The 20,496-nt window shown below is 36.5% G+C and overlaps 1 protein-coding gene across 33 annotated transcripts in view; it reads right to left on the bottom strand.

Moving 5' to 3' along the window:
• Positions 1 to 20,496, bottom strand: part of NRXN1 (neurexin 1) — a gene marked incomplete at its 5' end in the record, with an annotated part of 1,159,071 nt that overhangs the window by 653,472 nt on the left and 485,103 nt on the right. The gene's annotated exons all lie outside the window — the stretch shown is intronic.

Below are 20,496 nucleotides of genomic sequence, written 5' to 3' on the forward strand. Positions count from 1 at the left end.
TTAGCGCATTTTGATATATAAGATAGCTTCTGCAGCCCAATAAAATTCAAGTACCGGCTCATTAAACAATAACCATTCCAACCTAATTTCACTCAAATAATGTCTGTACACATATCCACACTGGTTGTAGATGTCCCAAATAATTTGAATGTATCTGATTACAGTTTTTGTTATTTTAAGCATATATAAACTCAAACTTATATATTTGCTTTTATTCTTGGTTATTATACTTTGTTTGTTAAATGTAAAGGTATTTCCATTTTCCCATTATTAAAGTATCTGAAATTAGATATTTTGTATAACAGTTCCCTAAAATATAGGATCTGGTCTATGGTCTATATAGCCACAATGGGTATAAACTTTATAAGATAATCATAAGTTGAGATAGAAAACATCCAGAATTTTCTCTGAAAAATCACAAAATACAACTAAAATGCAGAAACTCTCTTTTCCCCATGGCCTACATTAACAACTGTTTGAATAATGATGGGTAACTTTGGAACAATGTTGGCTCTAAATCCATTCAACCTGTATTACTTGTGTTCCATTTTACTTTAAAGTATACAAATGAGGAACAAAGTTTGTCCCGTACTCTTATTTCCCAAGGCACTTCATCCAAAGTGTCCAGGTGGTTCTGACTGCTTGTTGATAATCCTATGGCTTTTGGGACTCCAAACGGCACACTGGACAAATCCACTGGCAGGGCTCCCAATATTGTGTATCTGTTATCACATCACCTTAATATACTTGAAGCCATTCTGACATAACGATAAAAAGAGATCCATACCCTGCCTCTATAAAATGCCTACCATGCATAATTACATTTCTAAAATACATATATCATACTGACTTAAGAATAAATTAGCTATCTATGTCCAAAGAACTATCTAAAATATTTTAAGAAGCCATTCAAAAGTTCATAGCAGCCAACCCTGACAGGTTCGAAATTCACTTATATTTATATAATAGAAAAAAAAAAGACAGCCTGTGTCTGATTAGTGCTATAAAGTGCTATAAAGTTAACTGGTCAATACAGCAAACCTATGGCAAAACCTAACTAAGCCAACAGTGTGGCTAATAAATTTCGTGATATGACTTGTTAATGAATACTGTTATTTTTTAGTGATTAAGAGTGTAGGCTCTAGTATCAGACTCTCTGAGTTCAAATTCCAGTGCTAGCATTGCCTAACTGCATGATCTCTCCAAGCCTTATTTTTTTTTTCCCCTTTTAGGGTGATAACACCTTACAGGATGGTTGTTATTATTAAAGAAAATGAATGTAAGTGAGAGAATCTACATAAAGTCAATCAATCCAATGCCAGGCAAATTGTGAGATTTTCAATAAATACCAACTACATCAAACTACTTGATAATAAATATCATCTCTTCATCATCATCTGGTAGAGACAGAAATAATGTAAACTAATTCATTTTAAAGAAATGCTTAGAAATTAAGCACACACATATAATTGGTATTTTATAGCTGATTTGTGCCAAGCAGAGAAGTCACATCTTTTCACTAGTAGTCCTGGTGTTTCAGTTTACCTTTATCTTGAAGGGAGGATTATTATAAAGAATACCATATCCATTATTCTTTGAGCAAATATGCATAATGGTTTAATAAGCAAATAATGACAACAAAAGAAAAGAAAATGAACTTAGACAATAACAAAAGGGAATTAGATTAATTCTTAAGTATACTTTCTTGAAGAGCAAAAAAGCTACTAAGTCTTGGGAAAATTGATTTAGGATTGTCTTTCTTTGGGGATCTTTAGAAGTGGAGAAAATGGTGCCTGTGGATGAGCTTCCAAGTTCATCATCATGGTGAGAAAGTCTCACCATGACTTTCAAGCTACCCAAGCCTGTATTTTTTTCACTTTCCCTGATTTATACTTCATTATTTGGAGATTCCCTTGACAAAAATATTGATCAGGAATGAGGATAGTATTTTCTGACCCAATTGATGCAGATGATAATGTTGACCTATGCTAACGCACTGCCCATGAAATAGAAGCATCGCAATAGTCAGGTGTTTCTGACATGAGTAAGTACGTAGAAGGTTGGGTATATTGCTTCATGAATCCAATACCAGCTACAAAAAAGTTGAGGGATATAGGGTAGGGTAATTCTAGGTAAGTATTTCAGCGAGTGATTTATAATCTCATGAGTAAGTTGGAGCCCTGGCGAAAAGGAGGTTCAAGAAAATGGAGAACAAAAGTAGGGATTCCTTTGATCAGATAACTTAGGGTTAGCCAGGCACACACACACTGCCTCCATGCCTGCCCCCACCCCCGGAATTAAAAAAAAAACAACCAAAAAACAAAAAAAAGTCTCCAACAGAATTTATGCTTTGTACAGACAGGGTTCTTGCTCACTATAGTCAACCATTAATATCAGTGTCTGGCACAAAGCAGACACTCAATAAATATTTGCTGAGAATTGAATAAAATTCTTTATTCCCTTTTTTTAACCTAGTCTCAGATTATAAAAATTAGGAATATTTACAAATGTAGTTATGTAAAGCAGAATGTGGTATTGTGACTAATCTCACAAACCGGCTACTATTTTTAGTTTATTTCTTTAGAAAAATGTGGGAACTGCTGTGCATATTCAGTTATAAACGGCAAGATGGCTGGTGTATTGGAAAACTTTACCTGCAAACTCATATTGGGGGGTTTAAATTACTTTTAGAATGAAAAACACCTGAGTTAAAATTCTCCAGAGGTAGAATCATTTTCCTAGAAGAACTATCTTGAGGAGAAGTGTGATGTACTTTTCTTCCTTCTCATTTGTATTCTTTGAAAGGCAACTCCGGAAGACAGAAAAGCAATTTTGGGTAGGCAGGCTGATAGCTCTTACAACTACACTACTACTTCATCTGACCCAGATTTCATAATCACCCTACTTTTCCAAAGTTAGACGTACTCTTCAAATGACCTGAATATAGTTCAATTATAATAATAAGTAGACAGCAAGCACTCCAAATCTTTTAAAAATTCACATATAAGCTGTTTTTTGCTTCTTTCTGAGATAATATGATTCTGAATTATTTATGATTATTCATGTATCTTTTTTTAAAAAGATTTTATTTATTTATTTTACAGAGCGAGAGAGATAACAAGTAGGCAGAGAGACAGGCAGAGAGAGAGGGGAAGCAGGCTCCCTGCTGAGCAGAGAGCCAGATGTGGGACTTGATCCCAGGACCCTGGAATCATGACCTGAGCTGAAGGCAAAGGCTTAACCCACTGAGCCACTCAGGTGCCCTCATGTATCTTTTCTATTTATGTTAAAAGTTGTAATGAACTCAATAGTTTCAACTTTCAAAGATATCTATATACTTTACAATTAGTGATAGTATTATTGCATACTCATTTTGGTCTGTTCATAAAATTAAGATTTTGAGGGGATATTGATTTTTCTTTTTTTTTTCTTTTTTTTTTTTTTTTTGGAAGATTCACAATGTTGAATTTCACTTCTCTGCTTCATGGGCTTAAATCATAAATCCCAAAGGGATAAAAACATGAAAGAGACAAGGTGTTTTTGTTTTTTGTCATCTATAATTTTTTTTAAATATCCCTGACACTGAAATGTGCAAGAACAGGTGCAATATGTCTGTATTTTTATATTCCTAGGCTTGAAATTTGAGGTAGATAGTCACTGAGTATTTTATTGGATCTTCACATTAGTCCTAAAAGGCAAGGGAAATAAACAGGTGAAAAAAAAATAAGTTTGAGAGTATAGACAAAGCTTAATCACAAAGCTCTTATCTAAGTCAACTTGCTTAAACTCTCTACTTCTCAGTTGCTTAATTTCTTATATACACACACACACACACACATATATACATATATATGTGTGTATAAATATAAAATGGAAAACCAGGTCCTATCTATCACTCCTTGAGCTTTCTCCCCCTTATTCTATGTGATTTGGGACAAAGGTAAGATACGTCCTTTGAACGTCTTTTATAAAAAGATGCCCTTCTCTATTGTCTGGCTTTTTCCAGTTGTGGTTTTGATGTCAGGATATTGCTCTCTATTTTGAGATATAGTGAAACACTAATCTGTTCAGTAAAGAGAATGCACACTACATCTTTAGGTACACAGACATACATCAAGGATTCTATCTATCTAAGGTTTGTACAGATGGTACTGAAGAACTGGTGGCTGAGAGATAAGGCCCTTTCTACAGGAAGTGGGAGTGTGTGAAACACACGCATCAGTAGAAAACATTTGCTACTCAAATAATGACTTTTTTCTTGGTATAAATAAATGTTTCAGCTTAGAAATCTTCATGAGGCTCCTGAATTCATTAACATGCATTGATCAAGGCTTTTCATATCTTAACCGGGAAAGTACACATGTAAAGTCAAATAGTGATGCAGGGATCCAGGCTCAGTCGTGACCTCCCTGTGATCACGAATGGCTTATTCTAATCTGAGTCTTGGTTCTCTTCCATTCTTGGGAATAATAATAAGTAAGGGCTAAGAATCTGGCTCTAGAGATTTCAAAGAGAATTGCAGCTCACCCACTCGCAGTCCTGTGACCTCATAGAGGTCCTTCAACCTCATAGAGGCTCATTTTATCCGTACAATGGAGTAATCCTATCTACCACATTAGGGGTATTGTCAATAATAAATTATATTTCAGTGGAAGCACTAACAACAGGGCCTGGCACAGAGGAAGGGCCCAGGTGAATATCAGCTGTTCTCCTTAGTGTTATCACAAGTAACAATATTATTATTCTGGGAGTGAATGAATGGACTTGTAACAAAGGTAACAGCTAACATGGTACAAAGTAGAGAGATGGCTGCTCAGTGTTTTACAGTAATTAACAGGGCTGCAACCAGCAGGAGCAGAGAGATCAAAGCTGACAGAGGCTTCTTTTTGTATCCTGGCATGTATTTTGCAGTTTGCAGCCTTTCTTTACAGTTGAGGGTTCCTAACCAGAACACATACATAGGAAGCTAGCCAGCCTGGGGCTTTTACTTTCATTCATGAGAGAACTTCCATGGCATCGGACATCAACAAAACCACCACTACCAGTGCAACAAGAATCAGCTAAGATTTCTTGAGTGTTTATTTTCTGTCAGACCCCATTAAAAGAAATTTATATGTTTTAGTGTTTGCTCCTTGTAAGCATCCTAGCAGATAAAAAACTTTATCCTCCTTTATCAGCAAATATGTGGAGGCACAGAGCTCGCTGAATGCTTTCTATTCTGAACATGTCAAATACTGTGAATAGCTAATGATGTTAACTTCAAACTTCATTTGTCTCAGTAAATTTCACTTATAGTTTTCGTTTAGAGTTTCATTTATACTTTTTGATAGCAGTGGCTAAGCAAAAGATTCACAAACAGCGATTTGCCACTGTGCAAAAGGATGATCTTGCTCTGAGTTACATATCTTTCCTTCTAATTGTCCTACTAAAATACCTCTAAATGAATCAAATATCACAACAGAGCAGGAGAATGTTTTCGTGTGCTTATGGATTAAAATGCCTCATCAGGGGCTCCTGGGTGGCTCAGTCAGTTATGTGTCTGCCTTCCGCTCAGGTCATGATTCCAGGGTCTTAGGATCGAGCCCCACATCAGGCTCCCAGCTCAGTGGGGAGCCTGCTTCTCCCTCTCCTTCTGCCCCTCTCCCTACTTGTACTCTCTCCTTCTTTAATAAATAAATAAAATAAAAATCTTTAAAAGAAAGTCTCTTCAAATCCAGTTTAAGTAATGGGACTACTTCTGTTTCCAGAACTACAGTGTAGTTTTTCAACAGGCATGTCTTCTGGATATATATAATATTAGGATATATATAAAATAAAATATTAGAATTAAAATGTTAGAATAAACCAGTATAATTTCTCATGAATATTTGTTATTGGTGTATTTATCTGTAATGTGTAAACTATATACATTATACATTACCTAATATAAATGTGTTTATATATAATAGGTCAAACCTGCTAAAATTGATGTCCAGAAAAATTTTACATATATATTAGAATATATAATACATCTCTAGATGGATAAGCAGATAACACTTATGTATATATACCATATACACACCGAAATACAAATATACATACACTAATAGCATTAAATAATTTCAGAAATTAGATGCTCTTGGTTAAAACACACAGATGGCCTTACTCATTTGGAATCAAAAATGTCTTGGCCTAAAAACAAATATCAGCACTTATAAGCTTGGCTCACTCCAAAGGAAGGGCTACAACCAAAAAATAAAAAAGAAAAAGAAAAAGATAAAAAGATTCTTTTATTATTACAAAAGGTAGAAAATTAAACAGATTTTCTCCAGTGTTCCTGCCACCATGAAGAGACAATTATAAGAGCAGAGTAGAGGCAAAGTGGTCACTTAAAAAAAAAAATCATTGCACTCATTATTGTCCTATCTTCCACCCAAGGTCAAGTTGTCAATGCTGTTCACTTTCTTATACTGAGAGCTTAGCACAGAATGTGCTTATAATAAAAAGGTGAAAAAAAAGTTCGTTGAATTTAACTGGGGGACTGACAGGATTTTAGCTTTCCTGAGAATGTCACACCACAGAAGTTTTCATCTATGCTTTGAATATGCCCACTTGAGGCAAACGTGTGTCCAGCTGCAGAGATTCATGGGCTGGGCGTGAGTCAGAGAAGGGGAGGCCGACAGGAAATGCACAAGCCCTGTTCAAAGTAGCCCAGTGCCACCGTGAAAACAATACCTAGCATTCAGAAAATCTGGTTTGAAAGAGAGTTACATAAGGAATTTTGAAAGATAAGAGGGTTGGTTTTTGGGGGGGTGGGGGTGGGGTGGGAAACAGCAGAGTTTGTGTTTCTTTTTTTCTCCCCATAATCTGGTACTATCCAGAGATTGTGTGCAGATAAAATTTTCAACTAAATTGCAACTTTCCCCATTAATTAATAAATAAATTAATTAGGAAATGTAAAAACGGACTACAAAAACATCGTTTCTCAGTAAAGGCATATGACTTATTAATTTCAAACCCCAAAATTAAGTTGAAATTTGGAAAGGACACAAAATGACAATTTTTTTAAAGCAATGTGGAGAAAGAAATATTTTTGCTTCCTTCCAATTAAACATGATCAACTACATCTTATCCAGGAAAAGGAGGAAAAACAAAAGAAAACACCCTCTTGCTTTGCCCTTCCTTCATTCCACCATCAGGGAAGGGCCTAAAGTTATCTAGACGACCTTGGCACCATCTGTACAAGTCAGCCATGGGAGCAAATAGGCTGTGTTGTCCCGGGGCTAACAGCCCAATTTAATGAAGCTTTCAGTGGCATCTGGGTGTGTGGAGACTTGAGTTCCACGCCATAAGAATGTCTATTTCTCTCAAACTGAAGATTCAGTAATTCAGTAATGCCCTTGTGTGTGGGGGGGGGGGGGGCGGGGAATGGAAAAATGAACCTATCTCAGTAACATGAGATTTGAGATGTCCATTTTTGTAAAATAAAAAGCTGACAACTAGATCGGTTCTTCTGTTTTCAGATGAGGAAATGGAGGCTCAGATAAGTGAAGGGGCAGTCTCAGTTGGTACCAAGCTCTGCTCATGAACAAGTGTTGAGGAATTCGGTGTTCTGTTCTTTTTTGACTCTGCCCTAAAACAAACAAATGGAATGATGAACCAATGAGCCATCTCTAGCACAGGCGTAGAACAGGAGAGGCCCTAGAGCAATTACAAATGAAGAGCAGCCGTCTTTTCAGCAACATGGCAGAAAAGGAACCGTAACTGATTTAAAGGCAATTCTATCTTTAATATTGTGATAGCTTCACAATAAGCTGAAATTCAAATATAAAAATAAAATTCCTAAGGGGGGAAAATCTTGCAGTTATTTCCCCCACTAATGGCACTGACAAAGACACTGGAAAAGTTAACTAGAAACAATAAACTTGCAATGTTTACTGCTATTTTCACCTAAGTGATGAAGATATTTTCAGCTTCAGTTTTTCATGATCTTGCAGAATGTGACACACCATAAATTAGGCTTTAAACTTCTATTCCAAGCTGGCAGATGCTGCTAATAAGGACAATGCATGTCTGCTTTATCCCAAAACTTTTAAAATCCTCTACCAGTCCCAATGAGGGACAAGAGGTCGCTTAATTATTCTTTTTTTTTTTTTTTTAAGGGAACCTATACTACCATGAAACAAGAATGGTATCTTTGAACTGATCATAACAAAATAGTGGCATCAAATGTTATGTCTGATTTAACCAATTCATGTTCTTTTGTACTCCCAGGCTCATGAGCTCAGTAAAGCTTCCCCATCATCTAATTTTACATTTTTCTAAAGCCCTCCACTATTAGTATATACGATACCATCTAGTATGTGGACATCCACAGTATGCATGGATGTATGAATATATACAAAATACCATACACTATATAGTCGGTCTTTCTTCATTGATTTACCATGACTTGCTGTATGTCATTTGGATATGCCAGAGTTTTACCATTTCATTCTACTATCACTTTTTGACTGTTCTCATCACTCTTTAGCTTAGAAAGGCTTTCCCCAAGAGAGATTTGACAAACATATCGTTATGTACAACATTTATTACTTAACTTTATAGATGTTTCTGTGTGTGTATGTAACTTTATAATCTTATTGAAAATATTTTGTTTTTCTTTGAGGATGAAAATCCAAATTGAGTCCTCTGCCCAGGTAGTTACTCATTTGAGCCAGCACATTTTTTGAATAATTTCTTTTTTCTACTGATTTGTAAAGCCTACCACATTTTTAAATTCTTCCATATACTGTACAAGTTTCTGTTTCCGAGCATTCTATTGTTTTCTCCCTTTCTTTCATCCAGCTACACTTCATTTAATTATCATATCTCTATAATGTGTTCCAAGATATGTTACGTCTCTCCTACTAAGATATTTACATTAATTATTCTAATAATATTTATACTTTGCATCATATGATTTTGTTTTCTGCATAAATAAGATAAATATATATAATGGAATTATTCTAGTTGCTCTGATTTAACTTTCCAAAATGTAGACAACTAAAGTTGGTGGCAAATTATTCATTGAAACTCACTTAAAGAGTTGTGTGTGTGTGTTTTTTTTTTTTTTTTTTTTTTTTTAGAGAGAGGGAGTCTGCACACATGTGCAAGCCAGGGAGAAGGGGAATGGGCAGAGGGAGAGATGAGAACCTCAAGTATGCTCCTCAGCCAGCACAGAGCTCAACATGGGGCTTGATCTTAGACCCTGAGACCATGACCTGAGCTGAAATCAAGAGTCAGACGCTTAACAGACTGAGCCACCCAGGCACCCTAAAGAGATTTTGAATAGCAAAAGGAAATTATACCTTGCTTAGAATTACATTCCTGTTATTATAATTATTTGTAAAACTATCATCCATAAGTGATTATAATGATTTTGACCTTAACACATCTGGCCTCATGCTAGATAATTGTATTATTTTTTACTTGGAGAATAGTGACACAACTACAGAGAAAAATAAATTTAGGGGAAAAACAAATTTATAAGCACACCAATTCTGTTTCAATAATCACAAGGCTGGTAGAGTTCCTTGCAGTAATATGCTAGGAGTGGGAGGCCAGTCCATTGGAGAGATCAGGAGGACAGGCTGAATGACTCTCAGGGCAGGAGAGAGCCCAGCGCACTCCCCTTTACCATGGCTGCCCTCAAGAGGCAAGGCTGCTTGCCTTAGGACACACAGCTCGTGTCTAGCTACTCAGTGGTGGACAACACAGAATCTAAATGTCTTTTTCCAGACCTGGGAATAGACGGTATAATTTTTTGTTTGTTTTCTTTGCATGGGATGATAATTAAGTTTCCTTCAGCAGTAAAAGCCTGACAACTCTATTAAGCCCTGTTGACTTGAGATTTCAAGATCAGATTATCAAATTTGTGATTACTCACACTGTATTAATCCCCTCTCTTGCCTTGGCTGCCAGCCATTTCTTCTTGACCACCCCCTACCTGAACACCCACAAAGGAAACAGGGAAGCTGATCTTTAAGACTAACGGGGCTAATGCTGCTGTTTTTCCCATCCACAAAGAAGTTATTTTACAAACTAGAAATTGTATGTAAATGTAGCCCATACTTTTAATATTATCTGAAGGCAATGCATTGTATGATACGTAAGTATAGATACAGATATGAATATAGATTCAAACAGCCTAAGGTTTGAGTTCCTGCTCTGCTACTTAACTACAGTGTCTTGGGAAAATTCCCGAATTTCTCTGAAGTAGTTTCCCCGTTTTCAAATCAAGTTAACACTTATTTTGTAGAATTATTTAAGCACATACCGTGCTAAGTGCTTGCTCTTGGGCACTGAGTAAAAAGTAGCCATTACTGTTACTATTGCGATCTTAAATGTAAAAGAGAGGAATGCTGGTCATTTAAATAAATAAGTGGCTTCTTCTCTAAAAAGCAAAGAAGCATGCTTTGCAGTAATTACTCACCCTCCAATCTTCATGTTTACATGATTACTTCCTAAATTTCATAACTAGATTCCTTATCTCCCATGAACTTTATATCGTAAAAGATTTCATCTACTAAACAAAAGGTATTCATTAAGGAACACTTTCTTTGTAATCTTAAATTTATCAAAGGCATAATGAGATTGCCTCTATAATCACCCTGAGTTGGTAGATCTCCAGCCTGATGCCAATAGCTGTTTTATTTAGATTATGCTAAGAGTGGGTAAGTATGTAGCCTTGCCTAGATTTGATGAAATACTGAACATACATAACTGTTCTTCATTTCTAATTTCGAGGACCCTAAAAAAGTATAGAGATTCTAGGTTGTGAACTGTTATTTTTCAATTATAGCTGCTCAGCCCTGAGATATTTCTTCTTAATGCATTCTTTAATTATTTCCTTTGGAAGGTCCCTAGTGCTTCAAATGTCAGATGGGTTGAGCCTTTTGCCAAGGGTTGCTTAGTTAACTGTTTATTTAATGAATGGGGTTTTATGTGCTGCTGAATTTCTCATGGCACACGTTAGGAAATTCTTGGCAGAATTTAAATTGGAGAACTGAGAAACATATTGGCTCTACGGAAGCTCAATCAGCTCCCAGGCAGGAGCAGGGCCTCTGCCAAGGAAAATACGCTAAAATAAAAAATGCCAAGACCAAACTCGCACACAATGCAAGGAAAACTGTCTTTGGTGTCTAGGATAAAATGAATGCTGGATTCAAGTATCTCAGGTGGCCTATGAACAGAAGTGAGGAAAATGCTTCCCAGTTTCGGGAAAGAAACAGAAACGAGATCCCTTTGCTTTGGAGGATGACAATGGGCTTAAATGTCTTGCTTGGGATACTCAATTAGCTGCTAAGAGAAATAAAACGGAGTCTTATGTAATTTCTCACATGGCTCTTCCTTAAGGAGATGAATCTAAACCTATCTTTATGTTATCGAAAGATAGAATCATTCATTTTACCTACGAAATAATAATTGCCAAAAAAAGAATAATTGCATTTTTCTAAAAAAAATAAAGCTGCAGCAGCAATGACTGAACATCCAAGAACAAACACCCAGATGGCTATATTTTAAAATGATTTGGCCAAGAACCTAGATATTGTATAAGCATCAATTATCAGGTATGTTTTCTTTAAGGATGGGGGGAAAAGGAAAAAAAAAAAAAAAAGACCCTGAAATGTTATATAGGCTCTGAAAAGTCCCTAATCCACCAAAAGATTATTTATTTATTTATTTATTTATTCATTATTATAATTATTATTTTTATTTAGTAGTACTAGAAAATGAGGAGGGAATCAGAGATTTTTAAAAACTAAACACAAGTTTGAGAAAATAAAGATGAGAATGTATTTTTCAGCAATCTAAGATGGAAAGCACTAACTAGTCTGTTTGCCGTTGCTGTATGAATCCAGTCTTGTGCAGAAGGAAGGCCTGTTGCAGTCATCTTCTCCTGGGTATCACTGTCATCAGCAACTTCTTTCAATTCTATGCACCCTGCCAGCCCATGTCCCAACCCCATTCCTTCTCTGGAAGAGCAATTTCCTGAGTTAGCCTAGCTCTCTGTGTCTCTCTACTGATTTACTGGAGGCTCCCTACATCTTGGGTGATCAGAGGCCTGGCTAGCTCCCTGGATTCCTGTCTGTTTGGTGCCATTTTCTCACATTATTCAAAAATTAAGAGGGCTGGGCTCATCAGCATGTAAATGCTAATCTGATGCTAGGTTGGCCACCTCTCAGGTAGCTAAATGGACACATGTGTTCTCTTCTTCAGGCCTAATTGCTTGGCTGTCATCTATCCTGGCTCAGGACTGTACCACTCCCCCAGCAGACAGTTCACTGGGTTTGACCATCTATACCTACTTGTTACTAATTGACCTTGATTAGCTATCATGTTCCTTGATATATATTAATAGGAATTGTAATAGCACCAATAACCAATCATTAAGCACTTTCTATGTGTCCCATGCAGGTTTAGCTCCATTACATAGACTCTTATTTCTAATAATTTTTATCTCCATACCAAGGTTCAGAGAATTAAAGTATTTGTCCAAATCTCATAACTACTAGATGACAGAACAGTAATTCAACTCAACATTTATCTAATTAGATTACAAACTCATAGATGTGGTTTTTAGTTCATATTCCTAACCATGTCATGGGATATTGGCTGAATTCCTGTTCACTTAGCCAGCACAGATCCTGGCATATTTTCTCAACCTCGTCATCAATAAGTAAGAGGTTATTTATTCCCTTTCTATTCTATGATCTGGCTCCTTTGCCTAGGTGGGATTCTCTTAACACTACTGGTTTAAAAAAAAAAAATCCTCTTTGGTTCTATACTATTCTTTTCATCTCTTGATTTCAGGATAACATTATTCCCATGGCTTTCCTAGGATACCCTGATTTGGTGTCACACTCTGTGCTCATTTCACTCTGAAGACCAAATTACTTGGCCATGTTATCAAGTGAATGCAAAACTTGTTTTGACTTCGAAGAATTCCTTAAACTAAAGGTTTCTAAGTTAGCTTATAAGTAGAAAACAAAAATGAAATTTAGCATGAACAGGAATGACATTTTAAGGGTCAGTTTCCAGGGTCTAGATTTAGTTTTGGCTGCTACAGACCCCTTGAGTCAGCATAGATTTGAGACTTTTTTTTTTTCCAAGATAACAAGTGAAATCCAGTAGAGCAGGACCGGGACTAGGATAAAATGGGTGAAGTGAGTGAGGTACTCACTTGGGGGGGAGGGGGAAGTACTAAAAACTCAGTAATCAAGAAAAATAATATTTCAATGCAATTTTTTAAATCAATGCCAAAAAATCCTATGGTGAATGAAATATGAAATATCAAAACTTTAAATAAAATAGAATCAGTATTACCAATTATTCCTTTTGTCTCAGGCTCCAATATGGCCTGGTACAGCACCGCAATATAGTATTTTTGTAGGATTAAGGAGCCCGAATTTGTTGAAAATCATTTGTTAGAACAAGTACTAGTAACTAGAAGTATTTGGGGCTAGGGGTAGGGAAGGAAGGCCATCACCGGAGATCATTAAAATTAGAACTAGAATACACTATTAATTTTTAAGGTGTACTAGTCATTAGTAAAACCACTTTTAGCCAAATGATAACGATAGCAAACAGTTATAGAGTACTTGGTCAGACTCTGCCCTCAGGGTAACCTGCCAAGGTAGAACAAGAAGCCCAGGGACACAGAATTCCCAGGGGCACATTCCTTCGACTACAATGTCTATGGAGCTGTGCACAGTGACTCTGTCAAAGCTGCAGTCCCCATTCTACAGATAAGCAAACTGACACATACAGTAAGTGGCAGGACCAATTTTCAAACCTGGGCAGTCTGAATCCAGGGTCCTTGCTCTTAACAGCATTATAAAAACAAGCCAAGCCTCTCAAAGACCAAATAATCTTGCTTATGTCAACCTCAACCCTTTTCCTCCACAATCTTACATGGCAGTTAATTTTCATAATAATCATGAACCCAAGAATACAGATGGTGGGGGGATGAACTTTTATAGACACTAGTCAAAATTTCAAGGCATATATATATATATATATATATATACACACACAAACCTATATCAAATTCAATGACTTGTCATTGAAATCACCTCGAGAGTCAATCATATTGACTTGAGAACTACAACAGATCTCCATCATCCCCCATCAATCTACAGGTCAACTATACACACTCAACTACCTACTCAAGATATTTTTACAAAATTGTGATGAATAACTAAAAATTAATTCAGTAGCTCACAGGCACTAAAAGACCAATAAAATCCATTCCCCTAGTCTCTGCCACTGCTGACAAACTAACTCCTACAGGTGCAGTTAGTGTTCTTACATTAAAGAATTATCAAAATGAAATATAATAATTATATATATAAATTTCATCCCCATGTTCAACATCACTGTAATTATATGATGTTACTAGAGTATTGTAAAGGATTACAAACAAAAAGATAAATAATCCATAATAAAGCCTTTATATCATGACTAATACATGGGTCTTTTTCAGTAGTTACTATCACCAATTCATGTTGTTCATACATGTGGATTTCTGATTATCTGGTTTACTAGTAAATGAAGCAAAAAGCAAAAGCTTCAACGGCCCTACTGTAGAATATCTACTATTTTTTTAAAGATTTTTTTAATGTATTTATGACAGAGAGAGAGAGATCACAAATAGGCGGAGAGGCAGGCAGAGAGAGAGAGGAGGAAGCAGGCTCCCTGCTGAGCAGAGAGCCCGCTGCGGGGCTCAATCTCAGGACCCTGAGATCATGACCTGAGCCGAAGGCAGAGGCTTTCACCCACTGAGCCACCCAGGTGCCCCTAGAATATCTACTATTGATGTATTTTTAGGCCTATAATAAACCAGCATCAGAGTAGAAGAATCTTTGAGGAGCAAAAAAAATGTAAGCTTGGCTCTTGGGAAAATGTTATTCCGGAAAGGAAGAAGGGTTAGGACATGGGCTGGCAGCAGAGTATTAAGAGGAAGACTCAAAAGCAGAAAAACCCAGGAGAAGTAGAAGATAAAATGCCTTTCTTCCACACAAAAATCTGCGTGTTTCTAGAGTACTGGTAAGTAGGTTGGTGCTATTCATCATACATTGTTAACTGAGATTTAGAATTCCATTTAGAATTAATTTCTTGTAAATGTGGTAAATCCAATTGTCTTTGGTTCCTTCTTCCTCATGTTAAGGTGTCACTGAAGAAAAAACCTTCTTTTACTGGATTCAGGGGTGTTTTCATTCATAGATCCCTTATTCGTGTACTCTCACTATGAAATGTTATTTGAGTTTTTTGCTCTGCTCCGTGGTTGACTTGCAGAAAGCAACAACAAGCCCTGGCGGCTGGGCTATATGTGCGATCCACAGGTCATGAAAAGAAACAGATACAAATGTGGGTAGATTAAAGTAAACTCATCCAAATCAGAAGAAAAGCCACTAATGGGAATGCAGGACCAGAGATGGGAGTCTCAGAAGTATTCTTTTTATATATCATTATTATTGTATACCTATTTTATGACAAATTTATGATACAACACCTTTCATGATGTCCATACAATGCTGACTCTTACTAAATAAAGACTCAAAGTGCTCCTAAAGATCCTGGAAATGATTTTATTTTGAAATCAAAGTGTTTTCTATAGCCTGCTCACCTTTCTTATTGAATCAGAAAGAAGTGTGTATTCTGAGACCACACTTCATGGTAGGAAGATGTAAATCTCTCCATATTTGTTGAATAAATACTGATGGAAAAACATTGGTAATGATAATGATAATAATGTAATTGTTTTTCCTGGCATTTTTTCCTAAATGAGGGCACTAGTGGTAATAATTTTTATCTTATGATACATACGAGCAAGCAAACAAAAAGTAAGGGAGGTGGGGATAAAAGAAGGGGTTTGGACAATCACTCATCAATTATAATGTGCACCCATTTTTGACCAGGTCACAAGAAATCACTTATCAAATAAAGACTCTCTCCTTTGAGAAGCAGGTATACGTTTAAATCCAAAATTACAATGTCTACACTGGAGCAATATATAAATGTCTGCTGGTCATAGCTTTAGCTATAAACCCTAGGATCCCTTTCGTAAAGAATCTAGTTGACACCAGGAAGCCTCTAAAGGAGATACAAGTTTAAATCACCACAATATAAAATGTTTCCCAGAGTGATACTTAAGAGAAGCACAACTCTAATAGCTGATTACTTCGAAAAGGTAAATTATAAATACCCATTGAGAAGATTAAGTTTGCACAGGTAAGGAAACCCAATCAATAAATTAGAAATTTGGAGAAAACAGTATTAAGTCTTCCAGGTCATGAGAGGGCCAAGAAAGAAGTGCCTTATAGATTCTTAAATTCAATGGAGATAAAATTTGTTAGAGATTAAGACTGTATAGTTTTATCTTTTGTAGTCTTAAGTCCTAACCATCCCAGTGTATCTTTGTCTAAAGTAATATCTTTTCTTGTTTTCTCTTGATTCCTTGACCCACTAAGTTTATGGCTGCACACATTTGAGAAATGTGCAGTCCTGTTCAGTTTTGAGTCTGATAACTTTTTTAAAAGTCTGCAATGAGGTCATAAAATAAGCATTTATATTTTTGTGACTTTGTTTGTAAAAGCTACAATTTTCGAGAGGAAAATCAAAATCTAAAAGGATTTGATCTTTCAGATCTTAGAGCACTTTAACATTTCACTGCAGAGTGGGAGGTGAACCACTGAGAAAACCACAAAGCACAAATAACTTCCTGCCACACAGGAAGGAACAAAGACCATTCAGATGCTTGGAGGGAGAAGCTTAGAAAGAGGGGAAAAGAAGGGGGGCCTGGGTGGTTCAGTGGGTTAAGCCTCTGCCTTCAGCTCAGGTCATGATCTCAGGGTCCTGGGATCCAGCCGCACATTGGGCTCTCTGCTCAGCGGGGAGCCTGCTTCCCGCCCCCCTGCCCCTTCCTCTCTGCCTACTTGTGATCTCTGTCAAATAAATAAATAAAATCTTTAAAAAAAAAAAAGAGGGGAAAATAAATGAAAAAGGAGGCAGACAGATAGTCTCGTCTCCTTACTGGACTTGAACCTTAATAAGATTAAACAGCCAGATATGACTGGAGAACTCAGAAGATACTGGCGCTGCAGCCATACTCCTCTGGGGAAACGGAAAGCCTCTCAGAGAAGCCCTGATTTCAAGCCTGGTGCTCTACTCACCAACACCAGGAAAAGAGGGGGCAAGGGCAGAGAGAGATATACTAGAGAAGTCCCAAAGACCGCAGGAGATTGTAGAGAAGTTCTTGAGATCTCCAGGTGGACCTAGAGACAGTAAGAGAACCAAGAGTCCAGAAAAGCCCTGGAGACCAGACAAGGAAACTCCTGGAATCTTGGACCCAAAGGCAAACATAAAATCCTCCATTCTGAAGGATCTACATCAACAGAGTGCCCAAAAGATGAGCCAAGGCCACCTATGTCTCAGTCCACAAAAGAATGCCTAGAGCCTAGACTCAGGGAGGCCAGAGATAATCCCCAGGAAAGCCTTCATACCAGAAACCTCTCCCCCAGGTGATGGGGATGGTGGAAAAAGAAATTCCCCATTCAGAGGCAGGAAAAAAAAAAAAAAAAAAAAAAAAAAAAAACTCTGATAAAGAATATGAAATCTTAATTGAACATTTACTTAAAAGAAATTTTTTTTTTTTTTTTTAGATTTTATTTATTCATCTGACAGACAGAGATCGCAAGTAGGCAGAGAAGTAGGCAGAGAGAGAGGGAAGCAGGCTCCCCGCTGAGCAGAGAGCCCGATGCGGGGCTCAATCCCACGACCCTGAGATCATGACCTGAGCCGAAGGCAGAGGCTTCAACCCACTGAGCCACCCAGGCACCCCAAAAGAAATATTTTTAAACAGACAAATATGAGTGACCAAGAATTGGAAATTTTTTGCATCACTTACCCTCAGAGTACGAACAACAGAAACGGGAAGTTAAAACAAGATTAGTATTACCAAAAAATAATGATTTTTTCCCTACATAACTTCTCTAAATTGTATAATTTTTTTTATATCTTTCCACTCCCATCCTACTACAGTAGTAATAAGGCTGTCTGTATAGTGAAAGCTTTGTGATGCTTAAAATATGTGGTCAACTCCAGACAGTTAATAAAGATGATGCTTTGCTAAATTCTGTGGCCAGAAATCCTTTCCAAAGTACTCTGGACAAAAAGAATTTAATTATACTATATATATATATACACATACACATATATATGTGTGTATATATATGTATATATATGTGTGTATATATATGTGCGTGTGTGTGTATATATATAGTATAATTATATTCTTTTTGTCCAGAGTACTTTGGAAAGTGTGTGTGTGTATATATATGTGTGTATATATATGTATGTATATATATGTGTGTGTGTGTATATATATATGTATGTGTGTATATATGTGTATATATATGTATATTTTAAAGATTTTATTTATTTATTTGACAGACAGAGATCACAAGTAGGCAGAGAAGGAAGCAGAGAGAGAGCAGGGGAAGCAGGCTCCCCACTGAGCAGAGAGCCTGATGCAGGGCTCGATCCCAGGACCCTGAGATCATGAAAGCAGAGGCTTTAACCCACTGAGCTACCCAAGTGCCCCTATATATATTTTTTAATATAAGGATCTTTCTTGTCTGATCTGGCTTTTTCTGCTTCCACAAGCATATCTCTTTTATAAAAATAGACTTATTTAGCCCATCTCTTATAAGGGTGATATTATTCATTCCATAGTTAATGAGAACAGTAAGAGCTACCACTGATTAATGCCTAGTTGTCAGCAGGCACTGAAGCCATTTTCACTATTATACCAATTCTCCATGTTTTTGTATCCCCATTTACAGTAATCAAAGCTCAGAGAGTTTAAGTAACTTTCCCAAAGTCACACAGCTACTAAAAGCTCATTCCATTATATCACACTAAATTCCAACAAATGAGTTCTAAGGAATGAATGGATCCTGACAACCTCTGAGAAATGGAGAGATCTGTGAAAAAAAGGGCTAATTTTCTTTTTCTCTATCCAACATTTATCTTCAAAATGATTCATTTTCTCAGTAGACAGAACCTACTGGGCACTGGATTGAGTTTCAACATCTTTCGAGACTCAATTCTAGTTTCAACACAGCCATTAATTGTGTGAATTTGGGTAAGGACATTTTCACTTTTCTCATTTGGTCAATAGGAAGTAATAACAGTCTTATTTCCTTCTCAGCCTACAAGTATTTCTAGTCTTGTCTTAATTGTAATAGAAGTAGATAACAGGCAAAAGAACTTAAATTCTTTTAGGTGAGAAGTGTGTATCATACAGAGTTGTGTGGTCGTAGTAATTTTTGAATTGGTTTGTGGGAAATAGAAGCATCCTAAAAGTTGTAAGTTTAGTTATTAGATAATAAGAGAAAATTTAAGACATTTTAGAGGTTTATGATTACATAATTATATTTTTGTCCATGTCACAATCAAATAAAGGTTAGTAATGTGCTGCTCATTGGAGATGGAGCCTCCCAAAGGATGTAAAACTGAGTAATTTAAAAAACCGTGCTGGAGAAGTCAGGTTTCCTTGACAATATGTGTTTCTCACTTGCATAATAATAATAGCTACCATTTATTGTTTTTTTTCTTTGTACAAAGCATTATACAAAGACCTTTGTAGGGTATTCTCATTTCATATTTTTTTCTGATAGCCCCATATAGTAAGTACTAGTATCATCCCCATTTCACAGATAAAAGGAACCAAGAGTTAGAAAACTAAAGTGGCTTGTCCCAACCAAGCCACAAAGAGCCTAGGAACTGGAAGGGAGACTGGAACCCAGATAACGTGGCTCCACAACACTTACTCCTAGTTCTTAACTCCTGTCTACTACACTGCCCCTTGGCTATGAAAATGTGTAAACTATAAAGGAAAAAGACTGGGTACACAATGATGCAAAAGCTACTTTTGAAATTATGGGAAAGAAATAATTTTGAAATTATGGGGAAGAAATAATCTTCTCAACTCCATCACTCAAACTGCACACACAAAACATGGCTGGTCTTGAGGCCATGGGTCAAGTGCAAGGATTAACTTTCCTAGTAAACTCTTCCAATGCATCCTGGAGGTACAAAGACAACACCCACTGCTCTCATAAGTCTAGCAGCAAGTGGCATCTATCTGTCTATCTCCTTAGAGTATCATATAAAAAATATATGTACTATTAAAATTTCTTTTGCTATTTGTGTTGTTGCATATGCAAAACAGTCTCCAAAACTTATCTTAGTGTGTGTACAATGCATTGGGATTTAGAAGGCCTTAGACAGCTGATAGAAGATCGATAAGAAGAGTTCGCCTCTACTTCTCTTCTAGTGTGTCAATAAACAAATACCAAGAAAGAGATTAGAAACCCTGTGTGTGTTAAATGTCAGTAAAAGGGAGCTGTAATGTAAAATGGCATCTAACCAAAAGAAATACAATAAATTGATGGACAACTTATAAGCTCA

Source organism: Martes martes, assembly GCF_963455335.1.
Source record: "Martes martes genome assembly, chromosome: 9".
Taxonomy (NCBI): Eukaryota; Metazoa; Chordata; class Mammalia; order Carnivora; family Mustelidae; genus Martes; species Martes martes.